Raw genomic sequence first — 22,653 nt, 5'->3', positions numbered from 1 at the left:
TTCTCTAAAAGGTTCAGAGTTTACTGTGGATTCCTGGATAATGTCAATTTCTTGTGCATCATGTTGCTAAGGAACCATGTTGGGCAGGGCTGGGATCAGCTGGTTGACCAGCTCACTGAAGGACCCTTAGGCACAGAGGACCACAACCACTTCTCTGAGGTTTGAGCCTTGTTTTTTGTTTTTGTTTTTTTTTAAAAAACAAGGGCTCCAGAATGGATTGCCACTCACCCTGGGGTGGGCTCGAGGACTTTTCAGGATGGGTAACTGAAGGCCAGCCAGGAGGTAGAGAGTTGGACATAAGTTTGGACCTACTTCGAGACAGGTTCTTTCCGTCCTCACCCCTTCTCCGCACTCACTATTCTCTCTCTTTCTCTCATAAATAATTTTAAAGAATATTTCTATTTATTTATTCATGAGACACACACACACACACACACACACAGAGAAAGAGGCAGAGACACAGGCAGAGGAGGGAGCAGGCCTCCCTCAAGGAGCCCGATGTGGGACTCGATCCCAGATTCTGGGATCACGCCCTGAACCAAAGGCAGATGTGCAACTGCTGAGCCACCCAGGTGTCCCTCTCATAAATAATTTTTGTACTATAAGTTTTTGTTTCATGTTTAGTCAAACTGTATTTCAGTTCTGCCATCAGAGACCCATAAAAGGAAAATTTTAGTGGGCACAATCTTGGATCAATAATCGACACTTTCAAAATTATTAAGACATATGAATAATAGTCTGAGTATTTTTTTTCAAGTGTGATCTCTAATAAACAGAACCAGAAAGCTGTGCACCCATATGCTACTTTGGAAGTCTGCTAAACCACATGACCTCTGGTCTTGGCCAAGGTGGGTGAGCAGTTAAGTCGTAACTTGATCTGTACCTCCCTACACTTCTCTAAGAGATGAGTCATCTTACATTAAAATATGAGTCTGAAAAAAGAAGGAAAACAGATGCTTACAATTTCCACAAGTCTAAATGATATAACTTGACAGAGCAAATACCTAACCATATGAAAATTGAGTGATAATGCAACATTGCTCTCAGATATGGGCAAGAAAATTCTGAAGAATGTAAAACCTTGACCTCAAAAACAATTCCAGAACCATAGTCATAGCTCAGAGTAAGTCCTAATACAAAGATCATAGTTGTTAAAGTTTTGTGAAATATTTACTCCCAGTTGGAGGGAATGAAACACTTCTGTTTAAATCTCAAAAGCAAAAGCATCCTTCCCTTTTTAAGGCACCAGGCAATAAATTTGATGAACACCTTCCACAGTTCTCATGGAGGTTCCCCCACCACTGGGCTGGAAGGGGTCAGTGTGAAAGGAAAGAAGTAGGGATATAGCTCCCCTGGGGGGAGCTTGGGGCCCTAAGCCGTCTACAAAAGAGCACCTTTGTTCAAACAGCTTCCTCTGGCAGATTTTCCTCTTGCTTCCCTTCCCTGAACACCAGATAAGGCTGCTCCTGTTTACAATAACCATCATCTACAGTATTTGGTAGAAAGTCAAATTAACAGTAATAGCTGACCACACTGAACATAAAATGAGGGCATTATACTATGGCCCACAAGGCTGTCGATCTATTAGACCTGCTCTGAAAGTCAATTATAATAGGGGACAGCTGAAATGCTTCTCTCACACAGGTGGGTTGCAAATGGGGGTAGTGCCACATCGGATTTCTGATTCATACATTATTTCTTCAATAGATTACATATTCTTGGCCTTCCTTTCTAAGGCAGAATAAGAGTAAAATAAGAAAAGGGAAAAACACCACCTTACATCAAGCCCAGAGGACATCTCTGCAAATAATTGCCCTTCCGTGGATCCTGCCGAAAAGGTTTTTTTTCAAAATGGTACAGACTCTCTAAACCCTGACCTTCTTCCACCGGCCATCTTAACCAACCAGTCAGCCAACAAGAAACAAAACAGTCCTCACCAGTTCAAAACAAAGCAAACGCTCCAGGTTAAATCTCTCTGGGTCTACAGTAAAACAGTGCAAGTTAACAGAAAATGAAACTGGGGAAATCATCCCACCATGTAACAGGAGACCAGTGCTTCAAGCAAGTTTCACCTCTCCTACACCTGTAAGGAGACTAGTTTCGGAATCAACATTTGGGACACATAATCTGAGTATCTGAAGCCATGATCACGTTGGTGTGGCATGTGTAGTGGGTTGAATGGTGGCCCCCCAAAAGATATGTCCCAGTCCTAACCCCCAGACTGTTCATATGACACTATTTAGACACCTTATGGATCTCTCGAAATTAGATCCCTCTGAATTAACTGAGTCCAGTGACAGATATCCTTATAAGTGACAGAAGAGAAGACAGAGAGGGGAGGGCAAAGGAAGACAGAGGCAGAGAGGGGAGTGATGTGGCCACAAGCCAAGGAATGCTTACAGTCACCAGAACCTGGAAGAGGCAAGAAGAATTCTCTTCTAGAGCCTTTGGAGAAAGCGCGGCCCTATTGCCATCTTGATTTCAGACTTCTGGCCTCTAATTTGCAAGAGAATGAATTTCTCTTGTTTTAAGCCAAGTTTGTGGTAATGTAGGGCAGCAGCCCCAGATGGCAGACACAGTCTGTGCACCAAAGCCTGCATATCTCCTCACTGGGGTCCCTCTTTGCTGCAGAAGTGTTTGCCTCCACCCAACACACACTCACTCAGGTGTGACACAAGCAAAATCAGTTTGAGACCTGTCTCACCCATCTTCTTCCCATTCCTCCTCTCTCCCCTCCTCCCATCCCCCATTTTCTCTCCAACTCCCTCCCCTCCTCCTCCCATCCCCATCTTCTTTCCATCCTTTCCTCCCACCTCTCCTCCCATCCCTCACCTAAAGACCTCCTTTCTCTTTTCCTTCAGGGGACCAAGCTCCTCATTTTTGTTTTCTTTAAAACTGCTTAGCTTTCCTAAGTTTTGCTCATCTTCCTGGTGAATAAAGAGAATTTTCACCCATGGACTCTGCCAGAAATTAGTTGAGAGCAACATCAGATTAAAATGACCCACATTCCCATATTTGAAGGCCGTTTACTTTTCTTTAGGGTGTGAACAGGCCTCTAATGGTATTTGCATTTTTTGAAAGGTGGGAATTTCCTAGACAATCCTGCTTCTAATTTTTCTCCAAAGGATACACGTGGTTAATTTCACAGATATTTTGGCTAGAGGAGAACGGGCAAAGGAGGGAAGCAAGAAGGGTAGCACCATTTCAGGGCCCCCAATGTCACTGATGGGCCTCAGGCCACATACAGGGCAGTGAAAGAGCAGAGATCAGACTGGGCAGTATAGGAACCTTCCAGACCACGGAAATGGAACTACAAGGAAAGAGGGCCCAAGTCATGGAGAAAAAATTTATATTCTCACTAAGGAAATATACCTGGTAAAGCAAAGCAAAAGCGCCAGGAATACACTCAGTTCAGTTAAAAAGTGGGTCAAATCCAGCTGTTTGGCATCATGTAGCTCAGAGAGCCAAATGAAGTGATAGGATTTCCACCCTATGCACCATTGTTGTGCTACAAATGAGGCAGGCAGAGAATAATCAACTGATTCCATGTAGCTGGAGCACTAAGAGAGAGAGAAAGAATCCAAAGGGGGTTCCCTGGACCCCAGATGGGAGCTCTACCATTAGGAACAATACGTACACATGCACTTGCTGAATGACATGACAGTGAAGCAGAGGCTCAGAGCTTGGTGAAAGTCCCATGACAGGTGAGGAGACAGGAGGAGACGTGTGCTTTGATCAAGACTTCACAATGAGGGAACCCTCCCAGGGGCCCAATGCTGGGTTCTGGAGCTGCTAACACAATGCAGGGACGAAATCCCATCCTTGGGTTTTGTTTCCATTTGGCAGGACAGCGATCAAGGTACAAACTACTCCTATCTTCTAATAATAGTCCTACCTTGGACTTCCTTTCAATGTCTAGACTAAATCCTTTCAGTTCTTCCTTACTGCACTCCCAGGAGCTTCTTCTTTTTCATCCACATTATTAAAATTCTCATCCACAGACTGCTGACCACAGACTTGGATTCCTATCTCTTTCCCACTGCTCAAGTATTTCTACAGTCTTTGCTCTCTACTTGGTTCGACACCAGCACAGCTCTAGCCCACTCCTGCCCACATTTCTCTCCCCTTTCCTTCCCTTAAGATTTTTATGTGCTTCCCAAACACTTTTCAGCAAATTCTTCCTCCATATCGATTCTCAATTACACAAATCCATCAACCCTTGGATATGTACTGACTGCCTACTAAGTGCTTAGCTTGTGTGTGTGTGTGTGTGTGTGTGTGTGTGTGTGTGTTTAGACAGGGAGTGAGAGAAACAAGGAAGGCAGAAGACAGAGAGAGAAAGAGAGGAAGGCCTTATGTTCAGAGCTACACACAGAGTGCTCAATAAATATTCCTAAGGAATTTACAAGCACATAATTAGGATGGGGCCAGATTATAAAGGTTCATGAAAGACTAGGAGAGGCATTCTTCCTTAATATGGTGTGGATTGTGGAGTCACTGTAGGTTGCCAAACACAAAGAAGTGACCAGCAGCCTGCAGCATGTTAGAAAGGCATCAGGGAGACAGGGGTGGGAAGTTGGGAGGGGGCACCACTGAAACAGATTTGGGAAAGAAGCAATGATGAATACTGCTGTGAAGATGGAAATGAGAAAGAAGCTTTAAAAGATGGCCAGAGTGCAAAAACAAAAGAACTATGTGGTGAATTAGGCATAAGGGACAAAGTAAAAGGAGGCTGAGTGGTGGTTCAAATACATCCTGTATATTGATAACCTTCCACCTTCTCCTGTAGGTCTGACCCCTTCCCTCTCTCTTCTGTCCATGAAACATCATCAGTCATGGAACTCACAGTCCCCAAACTGAACAAATGCATGAGTTTTCCCACCACCCAGTGCCTGCTCTTCCCCACCTTTTGGTAATATCATTACTAATCCACTTGCCCACATCAGCTCCCAAAATATCCACGAAGAACACAGAAAAAGAAAGATGTGAAAGGGTTGAGGACAGCCAGATGGGTGTGGTGCCAAGGGAGAAGAGATGCTAGAAGGAGATATGGTCAAGCAAGACAAAAATGCAACAAATCCCCTGGATTACATAGTTGGGTCCACTGTGACCCCACGAATATCCCTTCAATGGAATGGCACATGCACAGTCCAGTGAGCTGAGGATTAAATGGGAAGAAAGAAAACTCTGCCCACGCAGAGGAATCCAAGTCCACTTGCTTGCAGAAAAGAACTCCCCTCATGCTCAGGACCCACCTAATCCTTCTAGACACAAGAATCTCTTCTGGAAAGTTCTCCCCAACACCTCTGCCACTCCCTGATTGGACTGGATGTGCCCATGTCTCCTACAGGGCTCACCAGGCTCTTCTCTGTCAGAGCACAAACCTCTCTCCTTCTATGTCTTGGACTGTGAATAGGCATCTTTGTGTCCCCCACACTTCACCCAAAGCTTGACAAAGAGAAGGTGCTTAAAATAAGGTCATTAGGGTGGACTCTAATCCAATCTGACTTGTGTTCTTATGAGAAGAGTAAATTTGGACAGACAGACAGAGGGAAGATCTTGTATAGACAGAGAGACAAGACAACCATCTTCTAGCCAAGAAGAGGGGTCTCAGAAGAGACCAACCCTGCCAACGCCTTAATCTGGGACTTCTAGCCTCCACAACTATGAGAATATAAATTCTTAGTTTCGGGGTGCCTGGGTGGCTGTTAGTTAAGTGTTTGCCTTCGGCTCAGGTCATGATCCTGGGGTCTTGGGATCAAGCCCCACATCAGACTCCCTGCTCAGAGGGGAGCTTGTTTCTCCCTCTCCCTCTGCCCCTTCCCCTGTTCATGCTCTCTCTTGCTCACACTCTCTCTCTCAGATAAATAAATAAAAATAAATAAATTCCCAGTCTCTGGTACTTTGTTCCGTTGCCCAAGCTCACGAATACACCAGGCATGGAGATAAGAACTTTAGCGTAATTAACTAATTTAAATCAACAGCCCTAGGAGGCAGGTGTCATTGCCATCCTTGGTCCGCAGCAAGGAGGTGAGGGAGACGTTGTGGAATGTCTGCAAGGACACAGAACCTGTGTATGATCACATCAGTCTGACTCCAGGGGTCTCAATCCTTATGAAGTGTTCCATGACCAAAGACTGGTTAAGGGCATATTTCAAGTCAACTCTGGTTGAAAACCACATCTTTGAAAAGCATCAGTCTCCACCATTAACTATTTCCCAGCCATGAACAGGAGCAAAGAGGGCAGATGGGGCTTATGGTGTGGACTGGGCAGCGGACAAAGGTATCAGAGATCAGGGTGAGTGAGGCATACACAGGAAAAAACACATACGAGCCATGGTGGAGAGCCAGAGATGACTGGGGAGACAAGGGTTCTGACCTACATGGGGCTGGAGACCCCACTGTCCTATGTCATCCAGCTTATCACGGTGCCAGCCTGGCATGCCATAGACACAGGGTGCAGAGTTTCAGGGATGTCACATCAAGATATCTACTCACCATTTCTAGACAAGTCTCGCTTCACACTGTATGTGAAGGAGTGTCAGGGAGCCTATCTCGTCAACAAACTCAAAGGTAAAGCCAGGGACACCTCCTGAACTGGCTGTCACTTCTACCCTGACCCCATTTTGTACCACAGCTCTGACACTATTGCTTAGTATAAAATGGTTCTGGGGGATCCCTGGGTGGCTCAGCGGTTTGGCACCTGCCTTCGGCCCAGGGTGTGATCCTGGTGTCCCGGGATTGAGTCCCACGTCGGGCTCCCTGTATGGAGCCTGCTTCTCCCTCTGCCTGTATCTCTGCCTGTGTCTCTGTCTCTGTCTCTCTCTCCCTGTCTCTCATGAATAAATAAATAAAATCTTCTAAAAAAATGGTTCTGAAATGGGAAAGAAAGGGAAAGGAGGTCTGTGACCCATAAGCAAGAGGGTGAGTTTGTTTTTTGAAATCCTGAGTTTGAGCATCACACAGATCTGCCTATGTTTCTTCTCTTGCTTTCCACTGCTCTGGCCTAACTCAACTGAAGCCACTTTATGGATTTCATACAAGGGCTAAGTGGAAACCCAGCATCTAATGTCATTTGGGCTAATCTTTCTCACTCTCCTTGTGCCAACTCACCAGGGCAGGAAGCCCTCCCTATCTACTCTGAAAGTCAGTGGCCATTTACTTGATGTGACTTGGAAACTTTCACAATGGACATTAGCCTCAAACCCAAAGTGCTCCTTCCTGCAACTTGTAGGGGACCACATAACTCCACCCCAAGTTTCCCCAACCAGAGTGGTACTGGTAGACTAACTGGGACACTGTCTTGTCAATGACACAGACAGGAGACAGCCTTACAGGGAGCCCCTGTGGCACCCTACAGCATGAATTGTTATCCAATTAACCTAATTGTTTCCCCAAACTCCAAAAGGATGAGGACACAGAAAAGGTTCTCTTTGGAACAGTGTGAAGGGGTAGGCTTGGAGGCTGCAGTGAGGGAGGGAGGAGCTGTCCTGCCCAGTTCAGGTCAATCCAAGGATGACAGGAGGGGCCCAGTGGGTAAGGAAGGACTGCACAGATACATTAAGCCGGTGGGTGGTGGCAGCAGTCAGAAACCAAAAGGAAGTTCTGGAACACCTCTCCTCTGTCAGCATTTTTCCAAGTCTGGCATAACGTTTACCTCCTCTCCCTCACAACCTCAGAGACACTTCTGCACACTGTTATGGATGAACCTTTAGCCATGAGCTTGAGGCAAAATTCCGTGAATGGTAATAAGAAAGGCTGTCCCGGGACCTCAACTTTTCTTAGGTTAGGAATGAGGCTTTGTTGGAAACTGTACAAAACAACTCTTTCAGGCGGTTCCAGTGAGCAGACCAAATCATCAGTGCAATGTCCTAAAACAATTAACCCAGCTGTAGAAGGATCCTTAGTACAATCTGGATATTACTCTTTAAAGAATTGTGTCGGTAACACTCTGAAAGTTTCACTTGCAGAATTCACACTTTCTCCAGCTCTTTACAAAATGACAAATATAAGACACTATTTCCTAAATATATATGAATTCAAATTCTATTAGCTGTTCTGAATATATAAACTACTTCATGTATACCAAGAGACCAGATGCAAAGCCATATTCTTTGTAAATTCCAGTTGATTATGGTCTTCCTCAGAGTGTTGAGCTGCTTGGACAAGTTTTCCCTTTGTACAACTTCTGCACTCCTTCACTGGGGACTAGCAGGCACGAAAGGTATGTTAGCCACTCACGGCCCACTTCAAATAAGTTCCCTGAGAGCAAGCAAAGAATTCATGTATATGAGGACTGCTTTCTGATAAACCCCACTTCATTGGAGGAGTGTCACAAAACACTCACAACTTGAGCATATTGCTCTGATTACTGAATATTAAAATTGCTGATGAAAGTTTAGAAATGCATGCATTTAATACAGATCACCACGAGTGTTCTGATGACCTATCTCTTGTCACTTCTCCAGGGCACCTTGAGTAACAAGGGAGAGAAAATACCCATGAGGTTGGAACACAGAGCCAGGCGTGGGCACAGACAAGGTAAAAAGAGGTTGAGAAGGAGTGGGTTTAGAAAAATCCAGTTCACCCAAACGGGTCTGCTCCTCAGTAACTAAAGCAATAATAAGCACATGAGTACAGTTCTATGCTCAGCGACTAACTCCAAACCCACATGGCATCCTAGGAGTGTAGAAGAGACAGAGAGGTGTTCATTTTTCTTCCCCATAAGGAAAGTGAAGGCGGGAAGAAGGAATTTAGATACAACTTTGGGAATAGGGCTAACCTACCCTACACGGTGGGCCAACTGCACTGCCAACAGTTCTGTGAGTGCTTGAGCGCCAGCTCCATTGGTGGACTGGGGTACATAATATGAAGTAGAATGCCATGGGCCCTGGATGAAATCTTAATGACTTGTTACTAATGATTTGTAATAAATCAATATCTGTTTCAGATACTGTGTTGGCATGATATGAAGAAAGCACTTGCCTATCTAAGAATTGATTTTCTGCTTTGTACGATTCATCATGCCCTTCCTCTCTTTAGTTAAGTCTACATACAATCCTTCCGTAATCAATTTCCCATTTTTAACCATACTCTTTAAAACAAGGTTATTATTAAGAAGGAAGAAATTAGAAATGATACATAGCAAACTAATTTGCCATTTAACAATGCAATGTAATTTGAAAACCGCTGAAAGAACGATCGACATATATAACATATTTGTCCACATGGTGTCACTAGAACCCCAGGAAAGTCAAATCTCAACCTGCGCTATTACATCAGACTTCTGTGCCGGCTTTTTTTTTTTTTTTTTTTTAAATCCTTTAAATGCCCCCATTTCATGCAAAGTGATTACAAAGCGAAAATGGTATGAATTAGAAGAGGAATAAAATTGTCTTCTAAAAGAGTTGTAAAGTCAGGTTAACCCCCAAACACCATACACACCTATGACATATAATACTGTAAGAGTCCTAACCATCATTTATTGATGGCAAGGCACAGTACTAAAAGCTTTATGCACACTGTCTTGTCTAAGCCTTATAACACTGCCTTCTTTACATGGCAGTTATACCTGTTTCTAAATGAGGACTCCGAGCCCTCTAGCGTTTAGTAATTTATGGAAGTGTCCCCAATGCCCAATCTTTGCTAAGCAAAGAGGCCACAAAGAGGGGAAAGCCATGTCTCTGGCCTGGAGGACTACAATCCAGCTGAGAGACAGGCTCACCCATGAAAAAGCAGCAGTCCAAGGGCTGTAAACTAAGTGCCAAGAGGCTGTCCAATGACTGTTAAAAGCCAGATAATTCATCCCATGATCTAGGAGGCCTAAGGCTAATCCCTGAAGCTTCCTGGAAGTCAAAGGATGCCAGGTGATCCTCACAGGGGGTTCAGAAATAAGACACCCAGAGAATCTGCCAGCGGGTGAGGGGCGGAGAGCTGGTGAACAGCCAGCCACTGCCCTTGCCTGACAGATGCGTAATAGCCCGTGCATAAGTGATATTGTTCCCAGAGTTATCCTTTCCTGTTAGATCCCTACAGGACCACCCATTTCTACTGCTTTCCACTCCCAGTGCCAAAGTACTGACTCAGAGCAGTTGGGGTTGAAAGGGAATGGGCTGATTTTTTTCCCCAAAAAGCTGCTGAGCTGGCTCCTCGGTCAAATGATGATTCACTGGGAACAAATGCTGGCAGTGAAAGGCCAATCATGGTCATTTACCTCATTCAAATCTTAACAGCTGGAGAGCTGCAAGTTTCTGCAACATGTTACCCTGCAGTATGGCTGAAAATGACCTTTGTCTCCACAGAGGCACCCACATGTGGGCAGTTGTTTCCTCTTCTATGAGATGTGGACGATTCTCTGAGCAACTCTGGCAGCGAGTCAGCTGGCTCGGAGCACACTGGTTCTTTTGTCATGCTGGTAAACCCTATCATAACCGAAAGTTTGCCATTGGGAATATAATGAAATCGCATATACTTAGGACTCATAGGAGAAACCTCTTCACATATATATATTTTTTAATTCTGGTGAAAGACACATAATGTAAATTTATCATCATAACCTTTCTCAAGGGTACAGTTGGTAGTGCTAAATACATCCATACTGTTGTGCAACCATCACCGTGATTCATCTCCAGAACTTCTCATCTTGCAAAACTGAAACCCTGTTTCCATTAAACAATGACTCCCCACTCTCCCCTGACCCTGGTGACCTCTGTTCTACTTTCTGTCTCCTGGAACTTGAATACACTAGATACCTCATATAAGTGGGGGAAAAATATTTGTCTTTTTGTGACTGGCTTATTTCACTTAGCATAATGTTTACAAGGTTCATCTATATTGTAGCTGTTAAAAAGAAACAAAAAAACTCAAAATGGAGTCATTTGTACTACAGCTCAGGTCACAAAACTAGGGCTTAATACCTAACCTAACTATAGTTTCAACTTTCCATAGGAATGTAGTCTAAATTAGTCAGTCTGGAATTTTTCAGCAAGCACCAATGAGGTAATCTGCCACATAGATCCTTCCCATCCCCTGAAGGAAGATGACATAATCCACTCTTTGCTTCTTCCTTCTCTCTTCTGCCCAGAAAAGTCTTCTATTTTGTATAGCTCCTTGGGGCTCTTTTCTACTTGCTGGATAGGATGCTGCCTGATTCATGAATCACTGAATAAAGTTAACTAAATCCTCAAATTTACTCAGGTGAATTCCTGTTTTTTAATAGGTTTGGTGGCAGCAGTGGGATTTGGAGCAAAATTGGGATGGCCCTTGGGGCAACAAGAAACACAGGCATAGCATAGTATCTGCAAATGCCTTTTTGAGTTCTGCCTCTCTTGCTATTTCTGAGGGCCATGGGTAAGTTCCTCTTGGTTGTAAACTCTGATCTCTTTGTGTCAAGCTCCCAATCTATTTTTTTTTAATTTTTATTTATTTACGATAGTCACACACACACAGAGAGAGAGAGAGGCAGAGACATAGGCAGAGGGAGAAGCAGGCTCCATGCACCGGGACCCCGACGTGGGATTTGATCCCGGGTCTCCAGGATCGAGCCCTGAGCCAAAGGCAGGTGCTAAACCGCTGCGCCACCCAGGATCCCTCAAGCTCCCAATCTAACTGGCTTTCCAGTCAGCCCCTATTTGTTTAGAATGACTGGCTTCCCATTGTGAGCTGCTAGTGCTATGGGCCACAGTTCTTCATTTGATTGGGAATTCCATCCCTGAGATTCCATATTAGGAACTACTGGCTGCAGTTCCCCATTTCTTTGGAATCCTTCCCCAGATTCCACATTGGGAACTGCTAGTGGCAGCTGCAGCTCCTCATTTGTTTAGAGTCAGTCTGTAGTCCCCAGTTGTTGAGGTCTGCTGGTTCAATCCATTCTGTAGTCCCAGGTTCCATGTTAGGAATTTTTGGAGTAAGCACAGGGCCTTTTCTTGGCCAGGCCACAGTAACTGGTTACTGCTGATGTGTTAAGGCACATGTGTTTGAGGTTGACCTAGTGTCAATCTAACCCATTCTGCGACCAACTCATCCTAACACAGGAGTCTTTGGGTTAGGTAATGAGAACCTCAGAAGTAAAAAACCTAAAAAATTGATGGGCACAGGTTGAGCATTTAAAAGCTGTTGGGGCAGGGGCACCTGGGTGGCTCAGTTCGTTGAGCGTCTGACTCTTGGTTTCGACTCAGGTCATGATCTTAGAGTCATGAGATCAAGCCCAGCATTGGGCTCCATGCTCTACGGGGAGTCTGCTTGAGATTCTCTTTCTCCTTCTGCTCGTTCCCCCACTTGCATACTCATGTGCTCTTTCTCTAAAATAAATAAACACATCTTTAAAAAAAAGTTGTTACAACATTCATTACCTAACCCAAAGACTCCTGTGTTAGGATAAGTTGGTCACAGAATTGGGTTAGACTGTCAATAGGTCAACCACCAACCTCAAGAAAATTTCTGTGTGATGAGGTACTCTGTAAAACACTGCATAATTCCCAACCCAGGAACATACCACTCTTAAGTATTAGCTTGATTCCAACAGGACCAAAGGCTTGGCTAAAAGAAATATCCTTAAAATCTAAAGAGTTAATTGTATCACTTTCTGGTACCGCATTTCTGGTATACACGCTTATTTTATATCTAAGAACTATGGTCCTAGAAGCTATAAATATTTACAAAAACAGCAAAATCTTACTCAGCTTCTTCTTTGTCCTGAGAATTTGTATTGGTAACAGTCAGATTAGGAGTTCCAACATATGGCCAGACAAATATGTGGACTGGACAGAAATGTGAGTTGAACTCTGTTGGCAGCTTGGGTCTCACCCTGCTGCTAGCCCTCACTGGAATGACAATGGCCAGTAGAAGGAAGGTTCCAGTTAGATAAGATCATTTAAGAAGTGCAGTTAAAAGTAAGCATTCCCAAATTAAATAAACAGAATGGGATACCTATTTTAATATGTATGCAGAGGCTTCCAAAAACCTTCAGAATTCCAAAAAGAGCTTCATGAAAGTTACATTGCAAAAAGATAATGAAAAATTAAAGATAAGAGGTACCTAAATTAAGAGACTATAAGATGGACATGACTCTTACTGCTCCCTCCTATTCCCCTTTATTCAAGTACTCATCCTACTAATCCTCTCTCTGAATTGCCTCTACATGACCATAAACAAAAATTACCAACTTAATGCCTCACAAACACCTATGTATCTACTTTCAAAGGAGGGCCCCTCCTAGAGTTGAAATTCTGAGGGATTTTCTGGTAAACTGCTATGCTATTCCTTTAAGCTGTTAAGGGAAGCTGAAATTAAAATTAGAGTCTGTAGAGGGGGTCCTGAAAAGACTAACAGAAGACAGTGATGGGTGAGAATTCTTACCAGAGTTAGCTCTCCCAAACCTCTACCCATAGTGCCCAGTTAGGAAAGAAAAATAAAATTTCATGCTGCTCCTTCCTTTCCATAACCAGACCCACTGGTTACTGAACCTTTATCTCTCAGGGATAGTTACTGCCTTCTTTCTTTCCTGTTTTGTGTTCTAAGAGCTTGGCTTAGCTTTCCGTTTGCCTGGAACATACAGTCAGTTCTTTCCCTTGACTATCTTTGGGAGTGAATCTGGATTTTGGGAAGGTGATGACCTTTACAATCTCTTAGAGGATGCCTCTTAGGGCCATGGAGTTTTTTAAAGACTGCCAGGAATATTTACTGTGAGTTCTGGCTGAAACCTTAAAAGATATTTGAAAGGATTTAATGACTTTGTGAACAGAAATTTGGCCCAACTGGAAACTGATATTCAAGGCCTGATGGGAATGTTTTTTAGGGCTTCTAAGCTAAATGGACCCAGAAGGAAAGAAAAATCTTCTAAATAAAAGGATTTATGGATGGATCCACCTATGATGTCTTTATGTTGCAAACCAACTCTTTGAGGAATTAAGAGCAACTGTCCTCATCTTACAAATGTTGGCAAAACTAAAAATGCAGCTCTAGAGACAGTTCAAAGTTCACCTAATTCCTTTTTACCAATCTCCAAAACTCCCCTATTTATCTTAAAAAGGCTTGTAACTTGCATTCTTCTCTGTGACTTTGAGACTGTAAGCATTAAAGTAAAAACTTTAGAGAACTAATTCTTAACAGAAGAAAAACAGGGGGAAAGGTCATTTGGAATCTGGACTAATGGGAAATCTTAAGTGTATGGTAGCTATAAAGTCTGCTTACATCTGTCAGTCTGTGTGTGTGTGTTACAAATGTGTTGTATTTTCTATCTCTGGGTAGTATTGCCAAAATCAATTTGTAGAAGAGCTCTATTTAATTGGCTTAAAGAAAATCAAGCACTTATATAAATTAAGTATTCATAAAAATTCTCAAAAATATAACAGAAACTAACTCAACCACTTTTCAGGTTCACGTGATCTGGGATAATCTTTGGCGAATAAAAGCCAGTTTAAGTTTGGCTTTGTTAAAACAGGCCCTGTCTTCAGAGTGACGAGCATTAAATGTAATGCAGACACACAAAGTTTACTCTGCCTGGGCTTATCAGTCAAATAAGCTCATGTTGTCCCTTAACAAAATCTGACAGTCAGAAAAACAACTTAGAATAATGGTTGACTTTGATGTCTCATGAAGTTTTTGTGGGGCATCTAAACATAATTATTAAGAGTAAGTAAACTAAATAGATGTAATAGAATAAAAGAAATGAAACTTTAAAAAGTTTCCCCAAATATTTTTGGTAAATTGAAGCCTTAAAGTTTTGCTAAGTTAAATCAAATGATGGATAGTCATTAAATATCTAGACCATTTCTCCAAATTAGATTGAATACTAAAATATTAATTACTGAATACGGGCTTCCTTTTACATAGGAACTAAAGATGTTTGTGTCCATTAGCGAATGTGTTCTGTGCCATACTGAAAAATTTACTATGAGAAAATCAATTCCTAAAAAGTATTTTTACATTTGTCAAGCTATGGAATGCTAATATAAAAGACAGTTCATAATTCTTTATTTTCACTAAAAATTAAGGGATTTAGGGTTAAAATTCTAATATATACTTAAAGCTACTAGAAATAATAAGGGAAATATCTCTGTGTACAAGGAAAAAAAAGGATATGTGTTTTGGGTTAAAGAAAGCATGAGGAATGGAGATGCATCTTGTCGAGAAAAGAGAAAGTTATAGAAGGTTTGTGGAAAATGAATCTTTGAAACGGGAGTTTCTCTGGTCACAGCTGGCTAAGATTGGAATAAATTTAATTAAGTGAATGAATTTTATTTTTTTTTAAATTTTTATTTATTTATGATAGTCACACAGAGAGAGAGGCAGAGACATAGGCAGAGGGAGAAGCAGGCTCCATGCACCGGGAGCCCGATGTGGGATTCGATCCCGGGTCTCCAGGATCACGCCCTGGGCCAAAGGCAGGCGCTAAACCGCTGCGCCACCCAGGGATCCCAAGTGAATGAATTTTAGTATCAAAACAATTTTTAATTTTTTGAGCAATTGTCATACTGTTTTCTATAACAGCTGCCCCATATTGTATTCCCACCGACAGTACAAAAGGGCTCTAATTTCTCCATGTTCTCACCAACACGTGTTATTTTCTATTGTTTTCTTTGATAGGAGCCATCCTTGTGGATATGAAGTGAACCTTTTAAAACTTTCCAAGGCTGGAGTGCCTGGGTGGCTCAGTTGGTTAAGAGGCTGAATCTTGATTTTGCCTCAGGTCATGATCTTAGGGTCCTGGGATGGAGGCCTACATTGGGCTCCACACTCAGTGAGGAGTCTGCTTGAGGATTCTCTCTTTCTCTGACCCCTCTCCTTGCTCGTGTTCTTTCTCTCTCTCTAAAATAAATAAAGAAATCTTAAACAAAAACAAAACAAAACAAACACCAAACAACCTCTTCCAGGATTGAAATTCTAGGAAAAAGCCCTGATTTAGTACTTAATAGTTACAGAAATGCATCACACATTTAAGATTTAAATCACTTATGGTTTCCAGATTCTACCCACCACATAGAAGGATGTCAGGTTTGAATGGAAGAGTTTTAGGGTGGGTCCCAGGTCCCTATGAGTATTTCTCACAAGGGAAAGAAGGAACCAGGAATCTGACCTCCCACATAAGGACAACCAATTTAAGTGAATTCCAGCTTGGTGAAGTCAGAGTTCATAAAGTTCCATTAATTTTTAAACTTAGAATGAGCCCACAATGAAAGCACAATGTGAATATGAACAAAACCGAACAAAGATCACTATACATGACTCAACACAAGTGAATGCTTTTTCATCAGTCTTCAAACTTGGAATATAATTTTTCAAAAATCTAAATGCTAATCACGTGCTTAGGGGGAGATTCAAATGATTCAGAGGTGTTTGGTTTCCAAAGTCCATTCATTAGGGTGAGTGGCTTTTTCATATGTTTTATCTGTCAAGCTTTCGGTAGGGTCCAAAAGTCTTAAAAAGTCTAGAGATACAGGGGAAGATCCTTCTCCAGAATTTGTTTTCTAAGGCTGGTTGAGAGTTCATCCCTGGAAAATACCACTGCCGAGGGGCCAAGCCAAAACCATGCTTGGCCTGGTTACCACCTCTTAGGCCTTCCATTACCAAACCTATAAGTGGAACGAAGGTGAGTCAGTGGAGATTCCTTAGCCTGAATCTTCCCATCAGAAAGTTAGGGATTTGGAAAGAAGAAGTAGCAAATACAGGAAACAACAATGAACTGTAATCTGGAAATCTTGGTTTTTGATTTGACTTCCTTGACTGTGGGCAAAAAGCTCAACCTCTTTGAGCCTCTATATTCTCAACTGTAAAATGAGATGGATACCACTTACACCTAGATCTGAGATGCAGATCTCAGCATTATGTGAAAACTTCTGGTCCACAACTGGTTGTCAACAGGTGCTCAAAGATCAACAAGAGACCAGCCAAATAATCCCAGAAGGTTCCCTTTTGGCTGCTGTTCCCTAGGTGGATGTCTGTCTTTTAGCTGAAGATATGGCTTCAGTCAATGTTCACAAAATAAATGCTAATATAATGTCATTCTTTGGATATCCTTTCAAGTTCTGTGATTAACAGTCATACTCCGTGTGAGATCTAGATGAAGCCATCATGTCATTCACTCAGACCAGGGTGAGACGGCTCTGGGTGCTCTCTACCTTGGCAGCTGTTTGTCCCACAGTGTTGGCGTGGTGAAGTAATGGCTTCATGTGTCCCCCTAATCCTGCAGTGAGTGAGAGAGCAGCTTCCCACCTCTCCCTGTTGCACTGTTAGCAACAGCAAACCATCGACTCTGGAGTTCCAGAAATACAGACACTCAAACCACCTGCACTGCCTTCCTCTGGTTGCTAAATTCGATTTTTCTCTTTTCCATCTTCACGTAGGATAATTCTGCCACCATAACCCTTTCAAAGGAAGGGGAAAATGCTCTGCATTCTCCATTTGCTTTTGCTTTTTCCATCTGTATCACTTTTTTTCTTTTTTTTCTAGAATTCCCCTGATCCAGGTGTCACCTTACCTCATCCCTCCCCCCCCACCCCTCCCCCCACCCACTCTACTCAGTGAACGCCCCCACCACCTATCATGCTTTCCCAGCCCCTTCCTTGTTTGGCTCTCTCACTTGACAACACCCAACCGCCCCCAGCACACACGCACACACACACACACACACACACACACACACACACACACACAGAGACAAGAAACCTCCCTGTGTGTCAGCACCCTGGTCCCAGCAGCACCATGATCCAGCCTCTGCAGTGCCATCCATCACCATGGAAACAAGCACTTGCAGGCACTACAGACAGACACAGCCATTACTGGGGCTAGTGCCTGTCAATCCACATGTGAGTGTGTGTGCTTAAAATAGAAGTTCTGCGAATAAAAACAGCAATTAGGGAAATCTGGAAATCTTTCTGAATACAGATTCATTTAGCCCTGCTGCCAGCTGACTTCCCTTTCATGTTGTCTTTCTCCATCGTTGTTCCTTCAGAGAGGTGTGGAAAGCCAATAAGCCAGTTCTCCTTGGAAACAATGCCTCCTGAAAGGAGGATTAGCCATCCTTAGGGATTTTTAGGTTATGAGTATCAACAATAGCAGGTGTGGCACCAGCAATCCCTTTAGAAAACCTGACACTGATCCCTGTTCTCTGCTTCAAAAAAAAAAAAAAAAAATTGAGACACTTAAAATACAAAAAGGGGAGAAGAGATAGTCTTTAGGAAATGATAAGTGAAATGTAATGCTAAAGAAGCTAACACATAAATACCAGGGAAGTAGAGGAGGCTGTAAAAGAAAGCTGACTTCAGGGTGTTTATTCTGCAATTAGCAAAGTGATAAGTGACTAAAAGGTAATTGACAGCTCCCTAGCCACCAGTAAAGTGGTTACTGCAAGGAGAGGGCATGGCAGCCTTGGCCCCTGGGGGTCAGGGACTTGGTGGCGGCAGTCTCAAAGGCAGGCTGGCTGTGATGGGCCACCTGGAATCCATGCTGCCTTGTCAGGCCATCCGTTCTTCCCTTTGCAGAGTCTTCCTCCCCTCTGGCCATGTGGCAATGTCAACTAGCAGAAAATTAAGAGTTCATTTTAAAATGCATAGTTGACCCCCAAATAATCTACTGCAATGGAAAAAAATAGATATCAGAAAGAAATTCACATCCTCAGCACAGAAGCATTAGTATTCATATTTATGCCTAGGTTTAAAGATAAGTAAAAGGGAGCACTTGGGTGGCTCAGTCGGCTAAGTGTCTGCCTTCCACTCCAGTCATGATCCCAGGGTCCTGGGATTGAGCCTCACATTGGGCTCTCTGCTCGGTAGGGACCCTGCTTCTCCCTCTCCCTCTGCCTGCTGCTGTGCCTACTTGTGCACACTCTCTCTGCCAAATAAATAAAAAAAAAAAAACTTAAAAAAAATAAAGAGAAGTAAAAAGAATCTGAAGGATCATTATCAGAGAGCTGGAGAAGATATCAAGGGTTCATAAGGTCTAGCTGTACTCTGAAGCTGGATAAAGTACATGATTCCCACTTTACAAGAGGAGGCAAGGGAGGGCCAGGAAGTTGATTTATTCCTGAACTCTGCTGAGCAAGGGACCCCTTCTCTCCTTCTGTAGTTTATTCCCGTTAGACCTTTTCACAGGTATGCATTTGGCTTTCATTGCTATATCTCAGCCTATATACAGACTTTTAATCAGATCTGAATAGCCAGCTAAAGTCATAAGCACATACCAGAGAAGCAGAATTGGTAACTTCTTTCACAAAAAAAGGCAATTTTTTATCATTTGGCTGAGATTGGCTTCATGGGATGGTTTCTTGTGTGGATCACTACTGTCCTTCTATGAGTAAAGGACCAGAGGTTGGGGGAGGAGGTGCTGAAGAAATACAGATACCACTGGGACCCTTGTGATGTTAATAGCAGACCAAGACCAAGATCTTTCCCTAGCAACAGGTTGCATTTATAAGTAGACCTGCCTCTTGGTTTTTCAGTACGTAAACCAGCCAGTAAATACAGGTTCAGTGTGTGCTGAGCACAGGACACATGGTCAGAGGGGAGACACCTACAGAGTAAAGGAAAACATGGTAGGAAGGCAAGTTCTGCTGCCTCAAGATAGTCTGGGTAATCATTTTTAAAAAGTCTTTTACATTTGCACTAACAACGTTTCATGGTTTTTGAAAGCTCCATTTTCCTATGATATTTTATGTAGAAAAACCTTAAAATTATTTGCCTTTCCGGTGCTCACATTAACTGAGCAGAGAAAGGTTAGAGCCGGGGACTGGCTCAGAACGAAATAGTGATGGTGACCTGTCCATAGAGGCAGTGGCATGCATGCACATGGCCAGCCAACAGCCCCTGCCACGTCCACAAAAACACAGATCTCCAGGTGGCCAGACACTGGGCAGCTGGGCCAAGCCCCGCAGAAGGACTTGGACGGGTCGCTGAGAGACCAGGGTCAAAGCACCACCACCACTCCTCCCTCCACAAAGTGAGTTCCTGCAGAGTCTGTCTGGTCCAGCTGCTTCCTACACTAAACTGAGCTGCTTCTGCTACCCCCCTTTCTAAGGAAGCAGAGACCTATGCAGATGCTTTTGTTTTTTAACTCATAGCAGTCTGATGCTAGACTCTGGGCTAAACCCTTTTGCACACATTGTCTCCTTTCATACTTAAAATGACCCTGAGGAGGATCACTGCCCTGGTTTTTCACATACCAGATGGAAAGAAGTTCCCTGTGTGTCAACACCTCACTCACCCTGAGCAATGAGTCCAAAAGTGTGTGTGTATGTGTGTGTGTGTGTTGCGGGGGGGGGGGGGGGCGAGATGAAATCAAAGTCTATAAAATTTGGTTCTTTTTCCTTAGATTTTAGGTAACCCAATGCTATGTGCTCCAAAGGCCAAAAGCTTAGTGTGCAGAGCCACTTTTCTAATATATTACTCACGTCTGAACAATTCCAGATTTCTTATTGCATTGTTTCCCACTTCTTTTCTACTAGGGCCAAGGAGCACCCCCACTGCAGGGGAGTCCCTGGTCTCCCCGTCCTCTCTCCATCTATCAGTGATAGGGCACCACTGTCCTCAGGGCTCGGCTAAGCCAGCCTGCCCCACACACTGGCTGAGTCACAGCATCAGACTAGCCCCCGGTGTGAGAGTAGCAGTCTAACATCAGTGCCTGCAGTGGGGACAACACACCCAGGCCACGGGCAATGCGTCACTCATGCACGAGGCCAGGGGATTGTTTTGTACCAGTGCTGTGCAGCCAGCTGCTCTCAGCATTCCTGACACAGGTGCCAATCCTCCCTGCTGCATCCCCGAAGAGCCACCTGGAAGATGTCTGACACTCGTTCACTCTGTAGCCCACCCAGTAGCCAAGTCAAAGTTCTTGGGGGGAAAAAAGTATTAACTCATTTTTTGATTCACATCTTACAGCTTAATATTTATTTTACCATTTATGAAAATCTAAAAGAATGGCCTGACAGTGCTTCCCCATTGCATGCCGATGGCTTTTTCTTTACTCATTCTGGACTCCATCTGTGGTTTCGAAATCTATCCTTCAACACCTGACCCAGAGTTACAGAAACTGGTTACTCCTTACCATCTTCTGAAATACTAGCATGTCTTGATAAATAGCAGTTTCCATGGAGATGACAAAGGAACATTACCCACTTCGCAGTGAGCTTCTGATTTTTATCTTGAACCATTAGCTTTCACCACAGCTCATTCATTATTCATCTGCAGTAAGGAAATGGCTGCAGCCCAGAACATTTCAGGAGACCTTCTTCAGCGTGGCCGCCCAGAACTACACGCAGGTCAGCGGCAGCACACGGCCAGGAGGGAAGCCAAGTCCAGAATTTAAAGGGCCATCGGAAATTACACACCAGCCCTCTGTTGCCTGCAGTCACATCCTCCATCGTGTAAGCTAAGATACGCAACAAATGGTAAATTAGGAACTTTACACATTACTCCATCACTTAGAGGATAATGCGATAAGGGATCCATCCCATATTCACTGTCTCCTAAGCTGAGGGTGTGCTCTTCTTCCGGAGTGAATTCTTTGCCCCCCCACCCCCTCACTCCCTTACAACATATGTTTACTGGAAAAGTTTATGGGAACTTAATTTTTGTAAAAGAGTAACACTCTGAGGGATCCCTGGGTGGCACAGTGCTTTAGCGCCTGCCTTTGGCCCAGGGCGCGATCCTGGAGACCCGGGATCGAATCCCACGTCGGGCTCCCGGTGCATGGAGCCTGCTTCTCCCTCTGCCTATCTGTCTCTGTCTCTGTCTCTCTCTCTCTCTCTCTATCTCTCTCTGTGTGACTATCATAAATAAATAAAAATTAAAAAAAAAAGAGTAACACTTTGGAATTTCAAAACACGACCCTTATATTTTTCACCTTTGAAGAAAATCTTTAATCTTGAAAGAAGAGCTGACATGTGATAAACTAAGAGTGGATAGGTACCAGATATAATCATTGTACTTGGAAAGGGGAAAGATGCCATCAAAAATTACTTCTTTTTTTTTTTTTTAAGAAAGTAGAACTCTGGGGCAGCCAGTCTTAATCATTTTCTTCTATGTATATCTAATAAAATATGAAAATCTTATCTGAAGGCAGCATACTTGTAAAGAGGCTGAAATAAGCACAGAAAACACATTCCTGGCCTGAGGTCCAAATTCCCAACAATGTCTCCCTTTCAAAACCGTGTTTTAATTGTCCTCAAATATATAAAAATAGGCTTAATATCAGAGTACAGTCTGTACTAATACTAAATACGAAAACACAAAATTTTAAAAACCTAACACTGCGTGTTAGTAACATATTTTCTAACATGAAACTAAAAAAATTATAGCATCTACTCCATCACCTGTATTTTAAACATTACAGACCCACAGCCACTACTTTTTCTCTTCTGGAAAAATCCTTTCCACATCCTGCCCAGGAGAGTGCTAAAGGCTACATGGGCTTTTAAAAGCAGCCCAAGATTTTCCAGAGCTCAGCAGCTCTTTCAATAAATCAAAACCAGGGACTGTTTCTGGGTAATAAAGGGGGGTTTAAACTGCAGCAATGTGCATTAAAGTTCTGGAAGACCACAGAAAGAATTTGGCAACAGGTAGGAAAGGAAATGGGCCCCTTTTCTTACTGAGCGAGAAGGCACCTCTCACACCTGGCTAAGGTGGGAATGTCACCAGCAGCCTGCAAAAAGCCTTCATATTT

The 22,653-nt window shown here is 43.3% G+C and overlaps 1 protein-coding gene and 2 long non-coding RNA genes across 14 annotated transcripts in view; 1 reads left to right on the top strand and 2 right to left on the bottom strand.

Annotated features, from left to right (window-relative positions):
* DCLK1 (doublecortin like kinase 1) overlaps nt 1–22,653 on the bottom strand; it is a 341,215-nt gene that overhangs the window by 182,424 nt on the left and 136,138 nt on the right. The window lies entirely within an intron of this gene.
* The window catches only part of LOC111092368, a 46,083-nt gene continuing 23,498 nt past the window's right edge, over nt 69–22,653 (top strand). For 2 of the 4 annotated variants that reach the window (XR_005378336.1, XR_005378337.1), the window contains exons 1-3: nt 69–159; nt 8,128–8,224; nt 8,469–8,541. This is a non-coding gene — a long non-coding RNA (uncharacterized LOC111092368). Of the gene's footprint in view, nt 160–8,127; nt 8,225–8,468; nt 8,542–8,950; nt 9,289–10,301; nt 10,742–22,653 lie in introns of those variants that run through there. The other 2 variants (XR_005378334.1, XR_005378335.1) reach the window with 2 other exon arrangements.
* Nucleotides 20,625–22,653, bottom strand: part of LOC111092369 — an 84,791-nt gene continuing 82,762 nt past the window's right edge. Inside the window, exon 4 of the long non-coding RNA XR_005378338.1 lies at nt 20,625–21,360. This is a non-coding gene — a long non-coding RNA (uncharacterized LOC111092369). The remainder of the gene's footprint in view (nt 21,361–22,653) is intronic.

The sequence above is a fragment of the Canis lupus genome, chromosome 25, assembly GCF_011100685.1.
Source record: "Canis lupus familiaris isolate Mischka breed German Shepherd chromosome 25, alternate assembly UU_Cfam_GSD_1.0, whole genome shotgun sequence".
Classification (NCBI taxonomy): domain Eukaryota; kingdom Metazoa; phylum Chordata; class Mammalia; order Carnivora; family Canidae; genus Canis; species Canis lupus.
This window is presented reverse-complemented; position numbering and strand designations above follow the sequence as displayed.